Source organism: Pseudophryne corroboree, chromosome 9 (genome assembly GCF_028390025.1).
Source record: "Pseudophryne corroboree isolate aPseCor3 chromosome 9, aPseCor3.hap2, whole genome shotgun sequence".
Taxonomy (NCBI): Eukaryota; Metazoa; Chordata; class Amphibia; order Anura; family Myobatrachidae; genus Pseudophryne; species Pseudophryne corroboree.
Genome location: NC_086452.1, coordinates 326,725,093 through 326,748,945, shown reverse-complemented (window position 1 = coordinate 326,748,945; position 23,853 = coordinate 326,725,093). Strand labels below are relative to the sequence as shown.

Here is a 23,853-nt window from a genome sequence, read left to right as displayed (position 1 = left end):
CCTACCTCTCCCCCTCAGACTCTCCACCTCTCTACAAAACTTCAAACGGGCTCTCAAGACCCACTTCTTCACCAAACCCAGCCAAATATCATCCTAACCCTCTGTTTTACACTTTCCATGTACCCCATCTGTGTCACCCCTATCTGTCTTCCCCTCCCCTTTAGAATGTAAGCTCTCATGAGCAGGGCCCTCTTCCCTCATGTGCTTATCCTTTCTTACTTTAATAATCTTCAACTGCATCAACTCCAGCAGTCTTCTGCCACCTGATACTTATTCCAGTGTCATCTGTTGATGCAACCATGTTTATTTACCCTGTACTTGTCCTATACTGTCATCAACTGTAAGTTGCTGTTTTCCTGTTTGATTATTCATGCACTCTGTAATTGGGCGCTGCGGAACCCTTTTGGCGCCATATAAATAAAAGATAATAAAATAATAATAATAGTGGGCGTCCTGGATTCGACTTCCCGACGTTTTCAGCCCTTTATATGGGCTTGTTTGCTGCGTGCTCAGCAGCCATTTTGTAAACCTGCAGAGAGGTGTGTGGAGGTGCAGAGCTAGCAAATTGGTTGTTTTTCGCTGTGGTATCGCTTGGACACCCAGCAAGCTTTAATCCAGGACGGACAGGAGGATACCTGTTACCCCGGAGGAGAGTAGTTTTTGGAGCGATTTCTACATTTGTAGGTAAGTACCACATGTGCGTTGCATGTATGTGTCTGTGTAGTGGGGGGGGGGGGCATGAGGTGTACATGTTGCATTGCATTGGGGTGTTTGGGGTATGTATATGTGTGCAGGTATGTGTATATTGGTGGTCATTCCGAGTTGTTCGCTCGTTATTTTTTTTTTTGCAACGGAGCGATTAGTCGCTAATGCGCATGCGCAATGTCCGCAGTGCGACTGCGCCAAGTAAATTTGCTATGCAGTTAGGTATTTTACTCACGGCATTACAAGGTTTTTTCTTCGTTCTGGTGATCGTAATGTGATTGACAGGAAGTGGGTGTTTCTGGGTGTAAACTGGCCGTTTTATGGGTGTGTGTGAAAAAACGCTACCGTTTCTGGGGAAAACGCTGGAGTGTCTGAAGAAACGGGGGAGTGTCTGGGCGAACGCTGGGTGTGTTTGTGACGTCAAACCAGGAACGAAACTGACTGAACTGATCGCAGATGCCGAGTAAGTGTGGAGCTACTCAGAAACTGCTAAGAAGTATTCGCAATTCTGCTAATCTTTCGTTCGCAATTTTACTATGCTAAGATTTACTCCCAGTAGGCGGCGGCTTAGCGTGTGCAAAGCTGCTAAAAGCAGCTTGCGAGCGAACAACTCGGAATGAGGGCCATAGCTCCTGCTTGTATTGCTGCATGTTTTTTTTGGAGTTTTGTGTTTGGGGTTAGTTTTTCACGTTTTTTTTTTCCCATAAAATGTTTTTTGGGTCATGCTTTTACATTGGTGTACCTCCAGCATGTGCAGGGATGCTTTTTGGCTTGTTTGGGGTGATTTTAGATTGTTTCGGTATCCACCATGTGGTCGACAGGTGATGTCATTTGTTTCCCAAACATGTTTTTTGCTCCTACTTTAGCACTGGTTGACCTCCAGCATGTGCAGGGATGCTTTTTGGCTTGTTTGGGGTGATTTTAGACTGTGTCGGTATCCACCATGTGGTCGACAGGTGATGTCGTTTGTTTCCCAAACATGTTTTTTGCTCCTACTTTAGCACTGGTTGACCTCCAGCATGTGCAGGGATGCTTTTTGGCTTGTTTGGGGTGATTTTAGACTGTGTCGGTATCCACCATGTGGTCGACAGGTGATGTTCTTTGTTTCCAAAAAATGTTTTTTGCTCCTACTTTAGCACTGGTTGACCTCCAGCATGTACAGTAAATAAAAATGCAGGTGCGCAACCAACAGCAGCAGGTAGGAGGAAGGTCAATTCCTCAAAACAACAAGCAGTAAATAGAGGTGAATACCTGCGCTGGCTGTACAAATATTAATTATAATTAATAATAATTAATAATTAAAGGGATGGTTTGTTCAGTGTAAAAAGTAACAATTTGTTCATAAATCACATATAGAGAAATCTAAAAGAATAAGGAATTCCTATTACCACAAGGTGGCGATAAAACTTAAAAAGTCTTTCTCAGAATAAGACTTGGTGGATTTCACGTTCTCCTGCATAAATGATTTTCATTCCTGAAGGCTAGGGCAACCTCCCCTTGTGCATTCACTGTGTTGAGTAAATAGTTACCAGATCCCCACGTTGTTAGATATCAGCATAGGAACGAGTCCATTTGTAGCTGTGGCGGTGGGTCCGACCAGTTTGTTTAAAGGTCCAGTGATGGGAGAGAAGTCCAAAATTTGCCAGAGGATAGATGAAGTTGTGCAGGCCAGTTGGGAGAGTGAAATCCAGTCATATGAAACAGGCTCAACGCGTTTCACTGGTATAATCCAGCTTCCTCAGGAGGTGATGCTCCTGAGGAAGCTGGATTATACCAGTGAAACGCGTTGAGCCTGTTTCATATGACTGGATTTCACTCTCCCAACTGGCCTGCACAACTTCATCTATCCTCTGGCAAATTTTGGACTTCTCTCCCATCACTGGACCTTTAAACAAACTGGTCGGACCCACCGCCACAGCTACAAATGGACTCGTTCCTATGCTGATATCTAACAACGTGGGGATCTGGTAACTATTTACTCAACACAGTGAATGCACAAGGGGAGGTTGCCCTAGCCTTCAGGAATGAAAATCATTTATGCAGGAGAACGTGAAATCCACCAAGTCTTATTCTGAGAAAGACTTTTTAAGTTTTATCGCCACCTTGTGGTAATAGGAATTCCTTATTCTTTTAGATTTCTCTATATGTGATTTATGAATAAATTGTTACTTTTTACACTGAACAAACCATCCCTTTAATTATTAATTATTATTAATTATAATTAATATTTGTACAGCCAGCGCAGGTATTCACCTCTATTGACCTCCAGCATGTGCAGGGATGATTTTTGGCTTGTTTGGGCTGACTTTTCCTGTGTCGGTATCCGCCATGTGGCCGACATGTGGTGTAGTTTGTTTCCAAAATATGTTTTTTGCTCCTTTTGTAGCACTGGTTGACCTCCAGCATGTGCAGGGATGCTTTTTGGCTTGTTTGCGGTGATTTTAGACTGTGTCGGTATCCACCATGTGGTCAACAGGTGATGTCGTTTGTTTCCAAAACATCTTTTTTGCTTCTACTTTAGCACTGGTTGACCTCCAGCATGTGCAGGGATGCTTTTGGCCTTGTTTGTGCTGACTTTTCCTTTATCGGCATCCGCCATGTGGTCGACAGGTGATGAAGTTTGTTTCCAAAACATGTTTTTTGCTCCTACTTTAGCACTGGTTGACCTCCAGAATGTGCCGGGATGCTTTTTGGCTTGTTTGGGGTGATTTTAGACTGTGTCGGTATCCAGCATGTGGTCGACAGGTGATGTCGTTTGTTTCCAAAACATGTTTTTGCTCCTACTTTAGCACTGGTTGACCTCCAGCATGTGCAGGGATGATTTTTGGCTTGTTTGGGCTGACTTTTCCTGTGTCGGTATCTGCCATGTGGCCGACATGTGGTGTAGTTTGTTTCCAAAACATGTTTTTTGCTCCTTTTGTAGCACTGGTTGACCACCAGCATGTGCAAAGATGCTTGTACAGGGGTTTTGGCTTGTTTGGCTGTGGTTTTTTTCAAATTTTCAATTTTTGTTGTTGTTTGGTCCTGCTTGAGCACTGGGGTCCCAGCAGCATGACGTGTGGTTGCATGTAATTATGTAATGTGTGATAAATTGGTAAAAATATTTTTTTTTTCTTTTTACAACAGAGATGTCCAGGGACAAGCGGCCCCGACCCCCCCCCCCCCCTTCCCCCCACCCCTCAGAAGAACTTTCCCTGCACAGCAATGAGGAGTGGGAGCTGACCCAGGAGGAGGATACGACCGAACAGGCATCCAGTGACCAGCCGCGGTCGTCAAGGGACCAAAGGGAGAAGCAAAAGAAAAAGAAAAGGCCTAGAAAGGTAAATACTGAGAACACCTCCAGACACAATAGCATCCAACTTGACACACCCTAGTTTGCGCACTGCCATGCACACCTACAGGTATCTTTGCGCACTGCCAGGGATACTGACACTCACAGGTACATACCGATCTTATTAAATGCATGTTGTTGTTTTTTATCCCTAAAGGCAAGAAGCCAGCCAGAGGATCAGTCGGAGGAGGAAGCCTCTGGTGAAGACGCAGGACAGAAGAATCCGCGTGGACCCAGATACACTTAGGCGGAAAACTGTGCCCTAGTGGATGGCATCGACAGGTCCTACGATGTTCTGTATGGACCAAGGGCACAGACCACAGCAGCTAAGACCAAGCGATACATCTGGGATGCCATCGCGACACAAGTCACTGCAGTATCTGGAAACCGCCGGAGCACCAGAAACTGCATGAAGCGGTACAGTGATTGCCGCAGACAGACCAAGAAGAAGATGGGGATTCAGCGCCGACATGAGACAGCTACGGGAGGTGGTCCGGCTCTCAATCTGAAGTGGCTACCCTGGGAGGAAGTTATTAAAAGGCGCATGAACCCTGTCATGGTCCAAGGAGTTCACGGAGGTGTGGACTTTAGCCGTCCTGCTGGCTTTCCCGAGGAGGAAGAACCGCCCAGAAGACGGAAGACGGCGGGAGACAAGCAGTCCAAAAGGAGGCCTGATGGTAAGAATACATTCAGATGAGCTGCACTAATCTTTTTTTTTTAATTTTTTTATTTGCTAATGTGTTTGTTCTTTTTCCCCAGACACGCCTGCCCAGAGGACATCGGCAGCGCGCGGACCATCACCTGCGCAGCAGGCATCGGCAGCAGCGCGCGGACCATCACCTGCGCAGCAAGCATCAGCAGCACGCAGAAAGTCACCTGCGCGCCAGACATCGTCAGCGCGCAGACCATCACCTGCGCGCCAGACATCAGTGCACAGAACGTCACCTGCGCGCCAGACACCGTCGGCGACCACACCACCAGCTGGGCGCCAAAGTACATCTCCTGCGCACAGGCCATCACCAGCTCGTCATCTCTCCAGGAGCTCTGGGACTGTGACCGAAGAGCCTCAACAAGACACTACCCTTGTGGACCCATCACCCGAACTGTTTGAGTCTACAGGGTTAACGGACAAGACTTTTCTTGGGTTTGAATTTAATTTTTGTATAGTTTATTAACTTTAATTTTTTTTTCTTTTGCAAACAGAGGTGCCACGGACCAGCAGCGGACTTGCGTCGGGGATTGGTTCCTTCTTCAGGCCGGATCTCCTACAGGATTCGTCGGACGACGAGGTGGAAGTGCAGCAGCCCGCTGTTTCTACATCCCTGTGTGAGTAAATATCGAATTGTGAGCCTTCAAACAAATGTATGAATGTGTATACTAATTTCTAATTTTCTTTTCAGCTGCACAAATGCAATTGGTGGTAGTACAGCAAGGGCAGGATCCCTCAAATGTACAGAGGGTACACACCCTGGCAGCAGAGATGACTGCCCGCCAGGATACCTACACGAATATCGTTGAAACCAGACTGGACGCCATTGAGAAGATAATGGAGAAGATGGCAAACGGTCTGGTTGAAATGCAAAAGGCTCATGCCGACAGCACGGCAGAAACGCAAAAGACCAGACGAGAAGATCACAGGGAGACTATGGACATCCTTCACGTTCTGGCCACATCCATCAACCGGCTGGTGGATAAAACATCGGTGGTAATTCCGAGTTGTTCCCTCGGTAATTTTCTTCGCATCGCAGCGATTTTCCACTAATTGCGCATGCGCAATGTTCGCACTGCGACTGCACCAAGTAAATTTGCTATGCAGTTAGGAATTTTACTCACGGCATTACGAGGTTTTTTCTTCGTTCTGGTGATCGTAATGTGATTGACAGGAAGTGGGTGTTTCTGGGCGGAAACTGGCCGTTTTATGGGTGTGTGTGAAAAAACGCTACCGTTTCTGGGAAAAACGCGGGAGTGGCTGGAGAAATGGAGGAGTGTCTGGGCGAACGCTGGGTGTGTTTGTAACGTCAAACCAGGAACGAAACTGACTGAACTGATCGCAGTGGCAGAGTAAGTCCCGAGCTACTCAGAAACTGCAAATACATTTTTATTCGCAATAATGAGAATCTTTCATTCGCAATTTTGATAAGCTAAGATTCACTCCCAGTAGGCGGCGGCTTAGCGTGTGCAGTGCTGCTAAAAGCAGCTTGCGAGCGAACAACTCGGAATGAGGGCCATCATGCCTGGCACACAGCGTTGACAACATGTCGAAGAGCCAACGACATTCGGCATCCAGCCAACAGATCATCGCAACCGCACTGCAGATGATGTACGATAAGCTCCCAGAGCCAGCTCATCAACACGCTGGTGAACCACCACTTCCGCCATCACAAGCCACATGGACGCCTCCTTCCCTTCCTCCACCACCATCCTGGTATAGACGGTCACAGCTGTACCAAGGATATACAGGGATGTACCCCACCCACCAGATGCCTCCACCACCCACACCGGCCGCATCATCTACACCCGCACGGCCACCGAGGCCAAGTCAACACACTCCCCAGCCGCCCAGGGCATCGACGCCCCATCAGGAGGAAGAAGAGGATCCGGACGGACAACCACCATAAGCCCGGTCATATTGTTTTATTATTTACTCTTATGTTTTTCATGTTTCCCTTTCTCCCCCTCCTATTAGTTTTTTTTTCTTCTTACTATTGTTTTATATTTGTGTTGGGCTCCCCCACCCCCGACCGGATACTACCAAGGAGCTTTATGTCTAGGCATACATGCGCGGGCATGTATGCGGGCGCGTGTGGTAACTGATGAAAGCTCCTTGTGGTTACATGTATGAAGGGCCAAAGAGCTATTCTGATACCACTTTTTTTTTTAAAAACAAACTCCTTTTTGTATTGGTGTAAAATAGGCTTTCACTGTTGTGTGAATTTACTATTCACTAGTGTTTATTTTTGGCTTCTTCATAGGATTGGGTGGAAAATTGAAGTGGATGGCGTAGTTCGTGTTGTGCGTACCAAGGTGAGTAAAGCCATGTTTCAATGTATATATTCAAGAAACTTTGGACCGCCTGCCCTTGGGGAACAACACAGTCCAGCAATGGGTCATGCTGGGCTGGGTGGTTCCACAAGTGCAGGCATGTCAAAGTGCTGACCACTGACACCACTCTGCCACTTTGGAACGCCTGCCCTTGTGGAACAACACAGTCCAGCAATGGGTCATGCTGGGCTGTGTGGTTCCACAAGTGCAGGCGTGTCAAAGTGCTGACCATTGACACCACTCTTCCACTTTGGACCGCCTGCCCTTGTGGAACAACACAGTTCAGCAATGGGTCATGCTGGATTGTGTGGTTCCACAAATGTTCTTGGGAAAGGAATGAACATGACATCATTAGTGTCTTTACTTAATATGGATTTTTTTTCCCCACAGATATCTACACAAGAAAAGAATGTAAAGAAGATCAAACACTACTTTTTTTGTTTTATTACATTTTATTTTTTATTCCAAAATAAAATACAATAATATTTCTTCAATAAATTTTTAAAATGAGAAGTTTTGTGTGTTTTTCTTTAAATTATTAGTAAATAAAATGTAATATATGAGATGCAGTGGTATTGTGTTAGGTCGCCCATGGTACAGCAGGGGAACGGTCGTGTCTCTTTTCATCCATAATGATTCAAGCAACTTGGGAAGGATACTCCGCAAGACCTGTGGAAGAGAATAGTATGAGGTTCCAGCTATTGGTAATAGTGTCACCCTTCTATGGAAAAGGAAAAGGTACAAGCAACCCAACACAAGCAGGTTACAGCAGCCCCAAATACATCTCACCTGAGGGGGGTTGTCTGTTACATGGCGGAGATTCAAGTCCACATCACAAGTAGGTCGCCCATGCCATGGTACATCAGGGGAACTGTTGTGTCTCTTCACATCCACGCCACTTGGGAAGGATACTCCGCAAGACCTGTGGAAGAGAATAGTATGAGGTTCCAGCTATTGGTAATAGTGTCACCCTTCAATGGAAAAGACAAGGTACAAGCAACACTTTGGCACAAGCAGGTTACAGCGGCCTTTGTCCCAAATGCAACCCTCCGGCACTTGAGTAACTACACATCCAAACATTCTCAGACACAGTGTAAGCATTGGTGTATCAGGGCATGATTGGATGTGCAGTTTTGCAAATGCCGGAGGGCTGCACTTTGGACATGCCAGGGTGACTTGGACAGGAGGGAGTTTTGGGCAATACATCTCACCTGAGGGGGGTTGTCTGCTACATGGCGGATGTTCAGGTCCCCATCACAAGTAGGTCGCCCATGCCATGGTACATCAGGGGAACTGTCGTGTCTCTTCACATCCACGCCACTTGGGAAGGATACTATGCAAGACCTGTGGAAGAGAATAGTATGAGGTTCCAGCTATTGGTAATAGTGTCACCCTTCTATGGAAAAGACAAAGTACAAGCAACACTTTGACACAAGCAGGTTACAGCGGCCTTTGTCCCAAATGCAACCCTCCGGCACTTGAGTAACTACACATCCAAACATTCCCAGACACAGTGTAAGCATTGGTGTATCAGGGCATGATTGGATGTGCAGTTATGCAAATGCCGGAGGGCTGCACTTTGGACAGGAGGGAGTTTTGGGCAATACATCTCACCTGAGGGGGGTTGTCTGCTACATGGCGGAGGTTCAGGTCCACATCACAAGTAGGTCACCCATGCCATGGTACATCAGGGGAACTGTCGTGTCTCTTCACATCCACGCCACTTGGGAAGGATACTCCGCAAGACCTGTGGAAGAGAATAGTATGAGGTTCCAGCTATTGGTAATAGTGTCACCCTTCTATGGAAAAGACAAGGTACAAGCAACACTTTGACACAAGTAGGTTACAGTGGCCTTTGTCCCAAATGCAACCCTCCGGCACTTGAGTAACTACACATCCAAACATTCCCAGACACAGTGTAAGCATTGGTGTATCAGGGCATGATTGGATGTGCAGTTTTGCAAATGCCGGAGGGCTGCACTTTGGACATGCCGGGGTGACTTGGACAGGAGGGAGTTTTGGGCAATACATCTCACCTGAGGGGGGTTGTCTGCTACATGGCGGAGGTTCAGGTCCACATCACAAGTAGGTCGCCCATGCCATGGTACATCAGGGGAACTGTCGTGTCTCTTCACATCCACGCCACTTGGGAAGGATACTATGCAAGACCTGTGGAAGAGAATAGTATGAGGTTCCAGCTATTGGTAATAGTGTCACCCTTCTATGGAAAAGACAAAGTACAAGCAACACTTTGACACACAAGCAGGTTACAGCGGCCTTTGTCCCAAATGCAACCCTCCAGCACTTGAGTAACTACACATCCAAACATTCCCAGACACAGTGTAAGCATTGGTGTATCAGGGCATGATTGGATGTGCAGTTTTGCAAATGCTGGAGGGCTGCACTTTGGACATGCCGGGGTGACTTGGACAGGAGGGAGTTTTGGGCAATACATCTCACCTGAGGGGGGTTGTCTGCTACATGGCGGAGGGTCAGGTCCACATCACAAGTAGGTTGCCCATGGTAGAGTTGGATAAATGGGTCCAATATTTGCGGCAACCCAACAACAGGAAAAAACAGGGGGTAACAGGTCGTCAACAGGTCGAAACTTTGAAAACAGGCCTGGGAAGGTGCGTCAACAGGATTTAAAACTCTGAAATACATAAATAACAATTTTTTTTAGAATATTACAATCTCAGTTTACACGATAATACAAATGTTACAAGTATACTCACAGGCAGTGGAAAAAAAGCTTTGGATCAATGTTTGGATACAACATGCATTTACCATGCCGCAAAACTTCGCCGGTGAGTACAAAAGAGCACCACCGGAAGTGTCTAAATATCTAAACCGGCTTTTAAGTACACCGAAGGCACGCTCAATTACTTGCCTCGATGCTTTGTTGGTCTCTTGGTAATGTTTTTCTGCTCTACCAACAGGATTAGACAATGGGGTCAAGAGCCACGATTTGTTGGGATAACCCGCATCGCCTATGGAAATGAAAAAAATGGTGGGTAATATAAAAAATAAAAATAAAAAATAAAATAAAAACAATTAAAATAAATACAGACAGCCACCCGGCATGTTTCCTGTTTCGAAATTGTCAAACAGCGATGACTGACTTAGGATGAAGGAGTCGTGAGACGATCCAGGAAATCCCACAAAAATATTCAAAAATTTCATGTTGACATCACAGACCGCCTGTAAATTCATGGAATGGAAATGTTTTCGGTTCCGAAAACATTCTTCTGAATTCCGTGGCGGTCTGATCTGCACGTGGGTACAGTCAATCGCGCCTAGAACATTGGGAAAATTGTATTTGGTAAAAAAGCCTAATTTGATCTCACGACATCTGCTGTCCGTATCTGGAAATGTGATGAACTGGATCGTCAATTTGCGGAAAGCCCTAATGACCTGGGTTATACAGCGCGACAGTGTCGACTGTGAAAAACCGCATGTTTGAGACAAAGTAGGCTGGAATGTGCCTGACGCCAAAAAATGTAACGTAGCCAGCCGTTTCTGGAAACCGCTGACTGCGCGATTGGTCCGTGCCCGAGGTTCCAGGTCGGCCTCCAACAGAGCGTACAGCGAATATATGTCACGAGTCGATAAGCGATAATTTTGAATCACCTCGAACTCGCTGAGATCCTCCAGTTCACGCCTAGTGCGATACTGGCGTGGACGTGGAAATGAAACACGCAATACTGACTCACCTAATGCAGACATTTGCTGACCTTGATCCTGATGTTCAGCAGCCCTTTCTTCCTCCATGCTTGCAGCCAGCATGAACATCACAATCTGGTCAGAAAAAGGCTCCATTATTGTAGTCAGTACAAAAATAGGATATAAATGTGTTAAAACGCAGGGGGATTGTCCTAAAAAACGATTCCACAAGAGAGCTGACTGTAATGGCTGCTCGTCTCCCTGAAGTCTCAAACCCAGGAGTGAGGATAGAGGAGGGGCTTTGCAGAAGTGTATCCTGGGTAAAACTGTGGAATCATGGGTACATTTCCCTCAGCAGAGTGAAGAAAAAAATATTCTTTTAAAAAATCAATTAAATAATAATAATAATAAATAATACTTGTGAGTCAAAAAAAGACAAACCAAGTAGATAATCCCTTCAAATATAAATAGATATGCTATTAGCAATCCAAAGAGCAAAAAAAAAAAAATTTTTAAATTTTTTTTTATTAGATCCCGCCAGCAAAGTGAGGCGGAATGAAATTGACGAAATTGCTGTCGAAAAGCACTGTTGTCGAATCGACAATCTTCAATTGAATATACTTTTGTCGAAAAGCCGCATTTTGACCATTGCAGACACGTCGAATTTTGAAAATGTCGATTTGCAAAAAGTCGAATCTGAAACGGCAGGTATTTTGACGAAAAGTACTGTATTGCATTGTCGAATCCAATTCGACATGTTTTTTTTGTCGAAAATGCCCCGTTTTTCGACTTTCGCGGCAATTCGACCGCAATTGCATATACCCCTATGGAGGAATGTGATGTTAAATTGTTTTTACGTAACATTCAGGATTCGACAGGATTTTTGGTAGAATCCATGAAGGACCTGGGTTCCATGGCTGCAGGGATTTCCTCCATGTCTGTCTCAGCTCATCGAGGGCTGTGGTTGCACCAGTGGTCTGCCGACGCGGAATCCAGGAGTAGTGTGGAGAACCTACCCTACACATGTCAGGTTCTCCTTGGGGAAGCGTTAGATGCGTGGATCTCCACGGCTACGGCTGGTAAGTCACCCTTCCTTCCCTCAGCTACACCTGCACTGAAGAAACCCTTTTCTTCAGTTACGTCACAGTCCTTTCGGTCTAACAAGTCCAGAAAGGCAAAGCCGTCCAACACCTTCTTTCGGGGAGGTCGGCCCAAGTTCAAGAAACCTGCGGCTGCAGGTTCCCAGTAACAGAAACCTGCTTCAGGCTCACCAAAGTCCTCCGCATCACGTGGACTGCATGCCCCGGAGGTGGGGCTGGTGGGAGCGTGACTCAGACATTTAAGTTATGTCTGAGTGTCCTCCGGCCTGGACCCCTGGGTGCAAGATATTGTGTCCCAGGGTTACAGGCTGGAATTTCAAAATCTCCCTCCTCACCGATTTTTCAAATCAGGCTTGCCAGCTCTGCTGGCAGACAGGACTGTCCTGCAGGAAGCCGTCCAGAAGTTGGTGGAGGCACAGGTCATTGTGCCAGTACCTCCTCACATGCATAACAAGGGTTACTATTCAAACCTTTTCGTGGTACCAAAACCGGAAGGTTCAGTCAGGCCCATTCTGAACTTAAAATCACTAAACCCCTTTCTGAGGGAGTTCAAGTTCAAAATGGAGTCCCTAAGGGCAGTGATATCAGGTCTAGAGGAGGGTGTATTCCTAGTATCCATGGATATCAAGGATGCGTACCTCCACATTCCGATTTGGCTGCCGCATCAAGCTTATCTGTGATTTGCACTGTTGGACTGTCACTTTCAGTTCCAGGCCCTCCCATTCGGTCTCTCCACAGCATCGAGGGTATTCACCAAGGTGATGGCGGAAATTATTCTCCTCCGCAGACAGAGAGTGAACATAATTCCTTATCTGGACAATCTGCTGATAAAGGCATCGTCCAAGGGGAAGCTGTTACGATCCATAACACTCACGACTCAGCTTCTCAGAAAACATGGTTGGATCCTGTATCTTCCAAAGTCACATTTGGAACCAACCAGAAGGTTGTCCTTTCTTGGAATGATCCTCAACACGGAAGTGCAGAGGGTGTTTCTCCCAGTGGAAAAGGCGTTGGTGATTCAAACGATGGTCTGGGATGTCTTGAAGCCAGCCCGGGTGTCAATTCATCAGTGCAATCACCTTCTGGGGAAGATGGTGGCCTCGTACGAGGTTCTGCAGTACGGGAGGTTTCACACTCGGTCCTTCCAACTGGATCTCCTGGACAAGTGGTCGGGATCCCATCTACACATGCACCAGAGAATACGTCTGTCACCAAAGGCCACAATTTCACTCCTCTGGTGGCTGCAACTGCCTCACCTTCTGGAGGGCCGCAGGTTTGGGATTCAGGACTGGATCCTTCTAACCACGGATGCAAGTCTCCGGGGCTGGGGCACAGTTACTCAAGGGCAAACCTTCCAAGGAAGGTGGTGAAGTCTGGAAGCCGGCCTGCCGATAAACATTCTGGAACTAAAAGCTGTCTACAACGGTCTTCTTCAAGCGGCCCATTTTCTGAGAAATCGGGCCATTCAAGTGCAGTCGGACAATGTGACAACAGTGGCTTACATAAACCGACAGGGCGGAACGAAGAGCAGAGCTGCAATGTCAGAGGTAACAAGAATCATCCTCTGGGCAGAAAAACACCCATTGGCGCTGTCAGCAATCTTCATTCTGGGAGTAGACAACTGGGAAGCGGACTTCCTCAGCAGACACGATCTTCATCCAGTGGAGTGGGGCTTTGGCGGTATTGTTCCAGGTCGAGGGACCCGCAAGCAGTGGTGGTGGACGGTGGACGCCTTAGTGCCTCCGTGGGTGTTCCAGTCGGTGTACGTGTTTCCTCCACTTCCACTCATCCCAAGAGTTCTAAAGCTCATAAGGAGAACAAGGGTTCAAGCGATCCTCATTGCTCCAGACTGGCCAAGAAGGGCATGGTACGCAGATCTTCTGGATCTACTGCAAGAAGAGCTGAGGCCTCATCCTCTTTGGGAGGACCATCTGCAGCAGGGGCCGTTCACCTACCAAGACTAACCGCGGCTATGTTTGACGGCATGGAGGTTGAACGCCGGATACTAGCTCGAAAGGGCATTCCGAACAAGGTTATTCCTACCCTGATACAGGCTAGGAAAGGAGTAATGTCTAAACATTGCCATCGAATTTGGAAAAAATATGTGTCTTGGTGTGAGTCCAAGAAATTTCCTGCGGTGGAGTTTCAACTGGGACGGTTTCTCCTCTTCCTACAAACCGGTGTGGATATGGGCCTGAGGTTGGGATCTGTGAAGGTCCAGATTTCGTTCCTATCCATTTTCTTCCAGAAACAATTGGCTGCTCTCCCTGGGGTTCAGACCTTTTTGAAGGGAGTTCTGCACATCCAACCTCCCTTTGTACCGCCTACAGCGCCTTGGGACCTTAACGTGGCATTGTAGTTCCTCCAATTGGACTGGTTCGAGCCTCTACAGGAGGTTGAGGTCAAATTTCTTACATGGAAGGCTGTCACGTTGTTGGCCTTAGCTTCTGCTAGACGTGTGTCGGAGTTGGGGGCTTTGTCCTGTAAAAGCCCATACTTGATCTTCCACGAAGATAGAGCTGAGCTCCGGACACGTCAGCAGTTTCTTCCGAAGGTTGTGTCTGCATTTCATATCACCCAACCTATTGTGGTGCCAGTGGCTACTGACTCCTCAATTTCATCAAAGTCCTTGGATTTTGTAAGGGCTCTGAAAATCTATGTGAAGAGGACTGCACGTCACAGAAAATCGGACTCTCTGTTTGTTCTGTATGATCCCAAGAAAATTGGGTGTCCTGCTTCTAAGCAGACGATCTCTCGCTGTATCAGGTTCATTATCCAGCATGCGTATTCTATGGCATTATTGCCATGTCCTACGTCTGTCAAGGCCCACTCTACTCGCAAGGTGGGGTCTTCCTGGGCGGCTGCCCGGGGTGTCTCGGCCTTACAACTTTGCCTAGCTGCAACTTGGTCTGGGTCGAACACGTTTGCAAGGTTCTACAGGTTCGATACTTTGGCCTCTGATGATCTGAAGTTCAGTCAATCAGTTCTGCAGGAGCCTCCGCGCTCTCCCTCCCGTTCTGGGAGCTTTGGTACATCCACATGGTACTAATGTGGACCCCAGCATCCTCTAGGACGTTAGATAAAATAGGATTTTTGTTACCTACCGGTAAATCCTTTTCTCGTAGTTCGTAGAGGATGCTGGGTGCCCGCCCAGCGCTTCGTTTTCCTTCAATTGTTATCAGGTTCAGTACAACTTTGTTTTTAGTTAAGTACTGCATTGTTACGTGGTAAGTAATGTTTTCAACGGTTGCTGAGTTTTCAGGCTAAGTTAGCTTGATGTGCCTTGTATGTGTGAGCTGGTATGAATCTCGACACTATCTGTGTTAAATCCTTCTCTCGAAGATGTCCGTCTCCTCGGGCACAGTTTCTAGACTGAGTCTGGTAGGAGGGGCATAGAGGGAGGAGCCAGCCCACACTCTCAACCTCTTAAAGTGCCAATGGCTCCTGGTGGACCCATCTATATCCCATGGTACTAATGTGGACCCCAGCATCCTCTACGGACTACGAGAAAAGGATTTACCGGTAGGTAAGCAAAATCCTATTTATACACTGTATCCAGGGATTGCAGTTAAAATGCCGGCTGACAGGATCCCGGTGTTCAGGATACCGATGCTGCAATCCCCACAGCTGACAATCCTGACAGCAGGTATCCTGGCGCACCAGAGCTATTCCCACGCATGGGTGTCCACAACACCCATAGAGTGGGAACAGATCCTGAGGCAAGCACAGCGAGCCAACCAGCCCGCAGCATGGCGAGCGCAGCAGGCCTGCAAGGGTACTCTTAGCGCTCACTCCGCTGCAGGCATTCTGTTGGGTGGGATGCTGCTGTCGGGATATTGACATCCGGCATCCCATCCGCCGGTAAATAGTATGTAATCCGTATAGGCCCATACGGTGTAAGCTACTGTAGCTACTCAGTCAAACCACCCAGCTGCCGGGTTGCTATCAGTTTTGACCATACATTTACATAAAATAGGCTTCCCATACTATCCCTTTAAACTGGGATATTCATGAATTAACACTGGTTCTGTTCCTGGCTGACTTCAAGCAGACATTTTGCCTGGTTTTAAGAAGCTAGAGAACCTGTGTAATTCATGTGTGTCTAGCATAAACCACTTTACACCTATGGAGGCGAGTTCCAGTATACCCTGGATTTATATTTAGTACACTGTGGGGGTAATTTAGTTAAAATGAAAAAGTCCATCATAGGGGGTCATTCCGAGTTGATTGTAGCTGTGCTAAATTTAGTACAGCTACGATCATCTTTCCTGACATGCGGGGGGACGCCCAGCACGGGACTAGTCCGCTCCGCATGTCAGTCCGGCCCCCCCTCGCAGTAGTGCAAAGGCATCACACAGCGGCGATGCCTTTGCACTGCAGGAGTAGCTCCCGACCAGCACAGCTTTAGCGCGCTGGCCGGGAGCTACTCATCGCTCCCCGGCCCGCAGCGGCTGCATATGACTTCACGAAGCCGCTGCGGCCCGCCCCCCGTTCAATCTGGCCACGCCTGCGCTGGCCGGACTGCGCCTACGAAACGGCGGCCAAACGCCGCCGTTTCGCCCGCTCCCGCCCATCGATCGCCTCTGCCTGTCAATCAGGCTGTCCCGCAGGCGCACTACGTCGCATGCGCAGCAGGGACCCGTTCGCTCTGCTGCGTTAAAACGCAGCGCGCAAACGGGTCGGAATGACCCCCATGATACGGACTGATAATAAAAGAAACATAGAATATGACATCAGATAAGGGTGGTCATTCCGAGTTGTTCGCTCGTTGCCGATTTTCGCAGTGCAGCGATTAAGTGGAATAACGGCAAAAATGCGCATGCGCATGGTACGCAGCGCGCATGCGCTAAGTACTTTCACACAAAACTTTGTAGATTTACACAAGCTCGAGCAACGTTTTTTCCATGCTCGAGTGATCGTAGTGTGATTGACAGGAAGTGGGTGTTTCTGGGCGGAAACTGGCCGTTTTCAGGGAGTGTGCTAAAAAAACGCAGGCGTGCCAGGTAAAAACGCAGGAGTGGCTGGAGAAACGGTGGAGTGGCTGGCCGAACGCAGGGCGTGTTTGTGACGTCAAACCAGGAACTAAATGGACTGAGGTGATCGCAGTCTAGGAGTAGGTCTGGAGCTACTCAGAAACTGCATGAATTTTTTTAGTAGCAGTTCTGCTAATCTTTCGTTCGCTATTCTGCTAAGCTACGATACACTCCAAGAGAGTGGCGGCCTAGCGTTTGCATAGCTGATAAAAGCAGCTAGCGAGCGAACAACTCTGAATGAGGGCCAAGAACCGCTTGGCCCATCTGATCTGACCATGTACATGCGCACACTTTCACACCAGGGATAATTTTTGTCAGGAGCCAATTAACCTACAAGTATATTTTTGGATTGTGGGAGGAAACCAGAGTAACAGAAGGAAACTCACGCAAACATTGGGAGAATGGGGGTAATTCTGAGTTGATCGCAGCAGGAATTTTGTTAGCAGTTGGGCAAAACCATGGCCCTCATTCCGAGTTGTTCGCTCGCAAGCTGCTTTTAGCAGCTTTGCACACGCTAAGCCGCCGCCTACTGGGAGTGAATCTTAGCATAGTAAAATTGCGAACGAAAGATTAGCAGAATTGCGAATAGACACTTCTTAGCAGTTTCTGAGTGGCTCCACACTTACTCGGCAACTGCGATCAGTTCAGTCAGTTTCGTTCCTGTTTTGACGTCACAAACACTCCCAGCGTTCGCCCAGACACTCCCCCGTTTCTTCAGACACTCCCGCGTTTTTCCCAGAAACGGCAGCGTTTTTTCACACACACCCATAAAACGGCCAGTTTCCACCCAGAAACACCCACTTCCTGTCAATCACATTACGATCACCAGAACGAAGAAAAAACCTTGTAATGCCGTGAGTAAAATTCCTAACTGCATAGCAAATTTACTTGGCGCAGTCGCAGTGCGAACATTGCGCATGCGCAATTAGCGGAAAATCGCTGCGAAGAAAATTACCGAGCGAACAACTCGGAATGACCACCCATGTGCACTGCAGGGGAGGCAGCTTTGGGTGTGGTGTGTTCAATCTGCAATCTAAATTGCAGTGTAAAGATAAAGCAGCCAGTATTTACCCTGGATAGGAACAAAATAACCCACCCAAATCTAACTCTCTCTGTACATGTTATATCTGCCTCCCCTGCAGTGCACATGCTTTTGCCCAACTGCTAACAAAATTCCTGCTGCGATCAACTCAGAATTACCCCCAATGGCCCTCATTCCGAGGTGTTCGCTCGGTAGCAGATTTTAGCAGCATTGCACACACTAGGCCGCCGCCCTCTGGGAGTGTATCTTAGCTTAGCAGAATTGCGAATAGAAAATTCTTAGCAGTTTCTGAGTAGCTCGAGACTTACACTGCGATCAGCTCAGCCCGTTTCGTTCCTGGTTTGACGTCACAAACACACCCTGCGTTCGTCCAGCCGCTCCCCCGTTTCTCCAGACACTCCCGCGTTTTATGCTGGTACGCCTACGTTTTTCCGCACACTCCCAGAAAACGTTCAGTTTCCGCCCAGAAACACCCACTTCCTGTCAATCACACTCCGATCACTTCAACGATTAAAATTCTTCGTTCGGACGTGAGTAAATCTACTAAGTTTTGTGCTAAAATACTTAGCGCATGCGCACTGCATACCATGTGCATGCGCATTTTTGCCTTAATCGCTCAGTTGCGAAAATCGGCAATGAGCGATCAACTCGGAATGACCCCAAATATACGAACTCCACACAGTTAGGGCCGTGGTGGGAAATTAACCCATGACCTCATTGCTGTGAGGTTGTAATGCTAACCATTACACCATCTGAACTGCTGTGATTATTAATACATAGGCCCCAAATCTGAAGGGTCAGACATTTCAGTGCTCAGAACTATAATAAATGTCAATAATTGCAAACTTGTTTAGATACTTTCATCATCTGACCAGACTTACCAGCTGGTCAGCATCTAAACAATCCCATTAGATGTTGATTGGGTTAAGATATATTTTACAGGGTTCAGTATGATTTACCAACAGTCGGGATGCCGGCAATCAGTATACCAACAACTGCATCCCGGCCGTCAGTATGCCGGCAGTGGGGCAAGCACAAAGACTCCCCTTGCGGGCTCGCTGCGCTCGGCAAATTAACTGCATCCCGCTTTACAGGCCCAAGTATGCTGCAAGCTAGGTATGAAGCAGAAACAGTGCGATAAGAATAAAGCTTTGTGAAGTTGGAGGTATGCAGTGACACATGCGGCAGACTTTTCTTTTGTGTTCACTATGGCCACGAGGATGGGGGCATAAAGGAGGTATGGCCTATAGAAAAGGGGATATGGATTTGCGCGAGTGCCGCCCCCATTTCTCCGGCAGGGTCCACAGGTTATCCACAGGATAACAATGGGATATGATGTAGCGACAGCGGATTGGCACCAAACGATCACAAGCTTTCAGTCCTCCCACGATGCAACGGGCCCATCCATATATCCCCGCCCACTGGCTCAGGCAAATCAGTTTTTTGTTTGGTGCAGCAGGAGCCGGACCATGGTCAGAGGGCTGCTGTTCTTGGCAGCCCTAAGCTTTCTTATTTTATTTTTATAGTCTTATTATGTTTTTGAGCGATCTTTCTTAACAGCGTCTTATACGCATATTGGAAAGAGTCGCTCCAAACAACTCTCCGCCGGGTCGCAACAACGCTTACTCATGTGTACAGTGCTGTCTGGACGGGCGTCTGTGTCGGATATACTAGCAGGTCCAGCAGACGTTACCAGGCTGTGGCTGGAGCACGGGGAGAAGGTAAAGCATTGGTTCCACATAGCTGGGGAATACGGACACAGCTGCACTGTATTGGGAGAAGACTACCAAACAGTAGCTGACGCGCCGCCACCACGGGTGCTCCAGCGCTAGGCCTTAGGGATCATAAGGCACCAGGATTAGTATGAGGCTGCGATCCCTAGGGTTGATGTCAGCAGTGGGGAGTAGACGTTCTCCTGGCCCCCCAGTTTATGACCAGTTTCCATGAGTCTCCTCCATGAACTGTTGCCTCACTTCCGTCTCAGACGCTACCACGTGGGGTCTCGGTCGCAGCATAGGCCGCTGCGTCTGTGTTCACTAAGCGCTACTGCGATGAGACCCGGTCGCAGTACAGGCGTCTGTATGACCGGTGCATCTGTATGCACAGTGCGGCTGTGTCCACTTAAGAGTTCCCGGAGCGGCAGTGTACACTAGTAGCGTCTGGATCCACTCGGCGTTCGCTAATGTATTGATTGATCTTGGAAGTGAGGTGAGTCTCCCTGTACACCACTCTACTGAGTACGGGTTATACAGCACTAAATTTCTATATACTTTTGTCAGTATGAATAGTTACATTTAAGTGCCTTTTGCATATGAGTCTGTACATTACTGTGGTTTTCTTCGCATTGCGTCTGAATACTTTAAGATCTGTATAAAACAGGATTCAGTAATATGTACTCCTACTTACTTTAAAATGTGTTTGTAGTTGATTATATGCTCATATGATTAATATATAACATGTGACTGACTGCTAGTGTGATTGCTGACTTTATTATATGTTTGTCAGTTGTTTCTTCTGGTCCTCAATGTTGGTGCATGGGTAGGGTCAGATTGATATCACTTTAGAAGGTTAAAGTGATTACAGTCACAAATTGTGTAGTACACTGTGAAAGTGCTGATTATTTATCATGTCTAAGAGCGGCAAAGGTGACGAGGGTACACCCTCAGTGACACCAACACTCGTATCATGTTCTCAGGATCTGGTACAGGATGGTTTATGTGCAAATTGTTTCGCGTTTCAGCAGATTTGCCAGGCAGATCCCTGTTCAACGTCAGGTACAGATAGATCCACCTTGGGCGATGTTTGCACAGACCTTGTCCAGTATAGCTGAACGGGTAATTCCTACAGCTTCTTTACCAGGAATGGGGTACACTAATAACCCATACATGCAGCTCCCTACTTACGGTATACCATTTTCCCTCACCAGCTTCTCCAAAGAGACAAGCTGATAAACCAAGTGTAAGTAAACCATCAACTTCACAGGCTACACAGGATGATTCATCGGACGATGAAAGCTCTATATACTCTACTTCGGCATACGAAGAACAAGTAGAAGGTCTCAGCTCAGTGGATATAGCTGAGCTAATTAGAGCAATAAAGGCCATTCTATCCTTAGCGGATTCAGCAGAGCCTGTGTTAAAGACCAAGGTACCTATATTTAAACGGCCCAAAGCAGGTAAGACTGAGTTTCCAGGGTCAGACCAGCTAACGGAAATCATGGAAGAGGCTTGGGCTACACCCAGTAAAAAATATAGAATTCCCAAAAAATGGGATTCCAATTATCCTTTTCCAGCTGGGGACTGTTTAAAATGGGAAATGGCTTCCAAAGTAGATACGCATGTCATTCGATTAGTACAAAAATCTATATTGCCTTTGCCATCATTGTCATTGGATGATGTCACGGATAGAAGAGTGGATGGTTTTCTGAAAACCATATTTTCTCTGTCTGAGCGGTCATAAGGCCAGCCATGGCTTCAGCTTGGATGGCAAAAGCAGTTGCTGCCTGGATAGAGGTACTGGAAGACGGTCTTTCAGCACCTTCAAGGGAGCAAGAATCCTATATAGCTCACATAAAACAGGCTGCAATATTCTTGGAAGAAGCAGCTATAAATATGGGCACTATCGCCTCCAGGGCATCAGCTTCAACAATAGCTGCTCGCAGAACAATTTTGTTATGTACACGGAAAGTGGATACAGAATCTAAGAAGGTTCTGGAATCTTTGCCTTTTACTGGAAGCATTCTGTTTGGTAAATAATTGACAGATATTCTGGAGTCAGAAGCATACTCCAAAAAGGTAAAATTTCCTTCCACATATAACCCCAAACGTAGGGGTCCCGCTTTTTGGCCCTTTGGGTTACAAGGGAAAACAAAAGGAAAAAGTGATCGTAAGCAGCCCCAATATAATAAATTTGGTAAGGCGAAAACAGAGGCGTCACCGGGTATGGTGACACCCGGTGCGCGCCCCTGATCTCCTGCCGCGATCACGGCAAAAAGGGTGTGTGGCCTTGTACTTAGGGGGCGTGGCTTCACTGGGATCCCGGACTCGTCACTCTGGGGGCTTCCCCCAGAGCCAGTCTCTGTCCGCTGTCGGCTCCTCTTCTGTGACAGGAGCTGGGTGCTGTAGGAGACTTTCTCACTGCACCACCTGGTTCCTGTCAGTGCGGAGGAGCTGACATTTGGTGTCACCCTCCTCCAGGCGTCACACCCGGGTGCGGGCCGCACCCCCCGCACCCGCCTTGTGACGCCACTGGGCGAAAAAGCAATGGGCTACCAGATCGCCAGCCTCAAAACCAGAGACTAAGCCATCAGTTTGATGGTGCGGGCCTCCTCCTGGGGGACCCCATGGTAGGGGGCCGACTTCTTCAGTTTGCGCAGATATGGCAGAAGTCTACAACAGATGCCTGGGTGCAAGAAGTGGTATCTCTGGGTTATGTTTTTCCTTTCAAGAAGCATCCTCCTCGAAGGTTCTTCTGCACCAGCCCATCTCGGGTAGAGACGAAGGCCAGGGCTTTGCAAGAAGCAGTTCAGAAATTGCTTCAGTCGGGAGTAATCATTCCAGTACCCCCTGCACAACGGGGACAGGGGTTTTACTCCAACCTGTTTTTGGTTCAGAAGCCAAATGGGTCATTCCGGCCAATTCTCAATCTCAAAATGCTGAACAAATACATTTGGGTACCTCGGTTTCACATGGAGACGTTACGCTCCATAGTTTTGGCCTTGGAACCAGAGGATTATATGGTATCCCTGGATATTCAGGATGCTTACCTACATGTTCCTATAGCACTGTCCCATCAGTGCTATCTCAGGTTCGCTATCCTCCAGCAGCATTTTCAGTTCCAGGCATTACCTTTTGGGTTAGCTACGGCACCCAGAGTATTTACCAAGATCATGGTGGTTATGGCAGCTTATCTTCGCAAGCAGAGGATAAGAATTTTTCCATACCTCGACGACCTGTTAATTCTAGCACAATCACAGGAAATGCTCCTGGACCATCTCCAACAGACAATAACATGTCTGCAGAGGCACGGATGGCTCATAAATTGGGCAAAATCATCTCTAGTTCCGTCACGACTCACTTGGGGGCTTTGCTGGATTCAAGTCTGCAGAAAATATTTTTACCTTGGGACAAGATAGCCAAGGTACAGTCAAGGACTCAGGAGTTGTTACACAGTCAAACGATATCAAGCCACGCAGCGATGCGACTGATGGGTTTGATGGTGTCAACATTCGACATGGTGGAGTATGCTCAATTCCACTCAAGACCTCTGCAGCATCTGATACTGGCCAGATGGAATACATCAGACAATAAAGAAACAGACTATGGTACTTTCACACAAGGTAAGAAAGTCGTTAGCCTGGTGGCTACAGACATCCCATCTAGACAAAGGGAAACCCTTTTGGATATCAGATTGGGAGATCCTGACAACAGATGCCAGTCTTCAGGGCTGGGGAGCAGTGTCCGGAAGATTATGGTTCCAGGGACAATGGACCACAGAAGAAAGTTGCCTGCCAATAAATCTGTTAGAACTTCGGGCCATATACATGGCACTGATTCAGGCAAAGGACACTCTTCAAGGAAGACCAGTCCAGATCCGCTCGGACAATGTAACGGTGGTAGCGTACCTCAACCATCAGGGAGGAACGCGCAGTCAAACAGCAATGCAGGAGATGAGTCACATACTAAAATGGGCAGAACTCCATCTTCCAGCATTGTTCGCAGTATTCGTTTCGGGAGTCCTAAACTGGGAAGCAGACTTTCTCAGTCGACATGCCATTCAAGCAAGCAAATGGGCTCTACATCCGAAAGTCTTTCAGACTCTAGTAGACAAGTGGGGTTTGCCAGAGATAGATCTCATGGCGTCCCATCTGAACAACAATCCTGCTACCCAGGGTGGTGAGGAAGATAAAAGAAGCAAAGGGTGCCGTGATTCTAATAG

The 23,853-nt window shown here is 47.5% G+C and overlaps 1 long non-coding RNA gene across 1 annotated transcript; it reads left to right on the top strand.

Annotated features, from left to right (window-relative positions):
* The first annotated feature begins 4,195 nt into the window (after window positions 1-4,195).
* On the top strand, window positions 4,196-7,064 carry LOC134956999 (uncharacterized). Its single transcript, XR_010186367.1, has 3 exons — window positions 4,196-4,713; window positions 4,796-5,362; window positions 5,437-7,064. It is a non-coding gene; the product is annotated as an uncharacterized LOC134956999 (long non-coding RNA).
* Window positions 7,065-23,853: the final 16,789 nt, after the last annotated feature.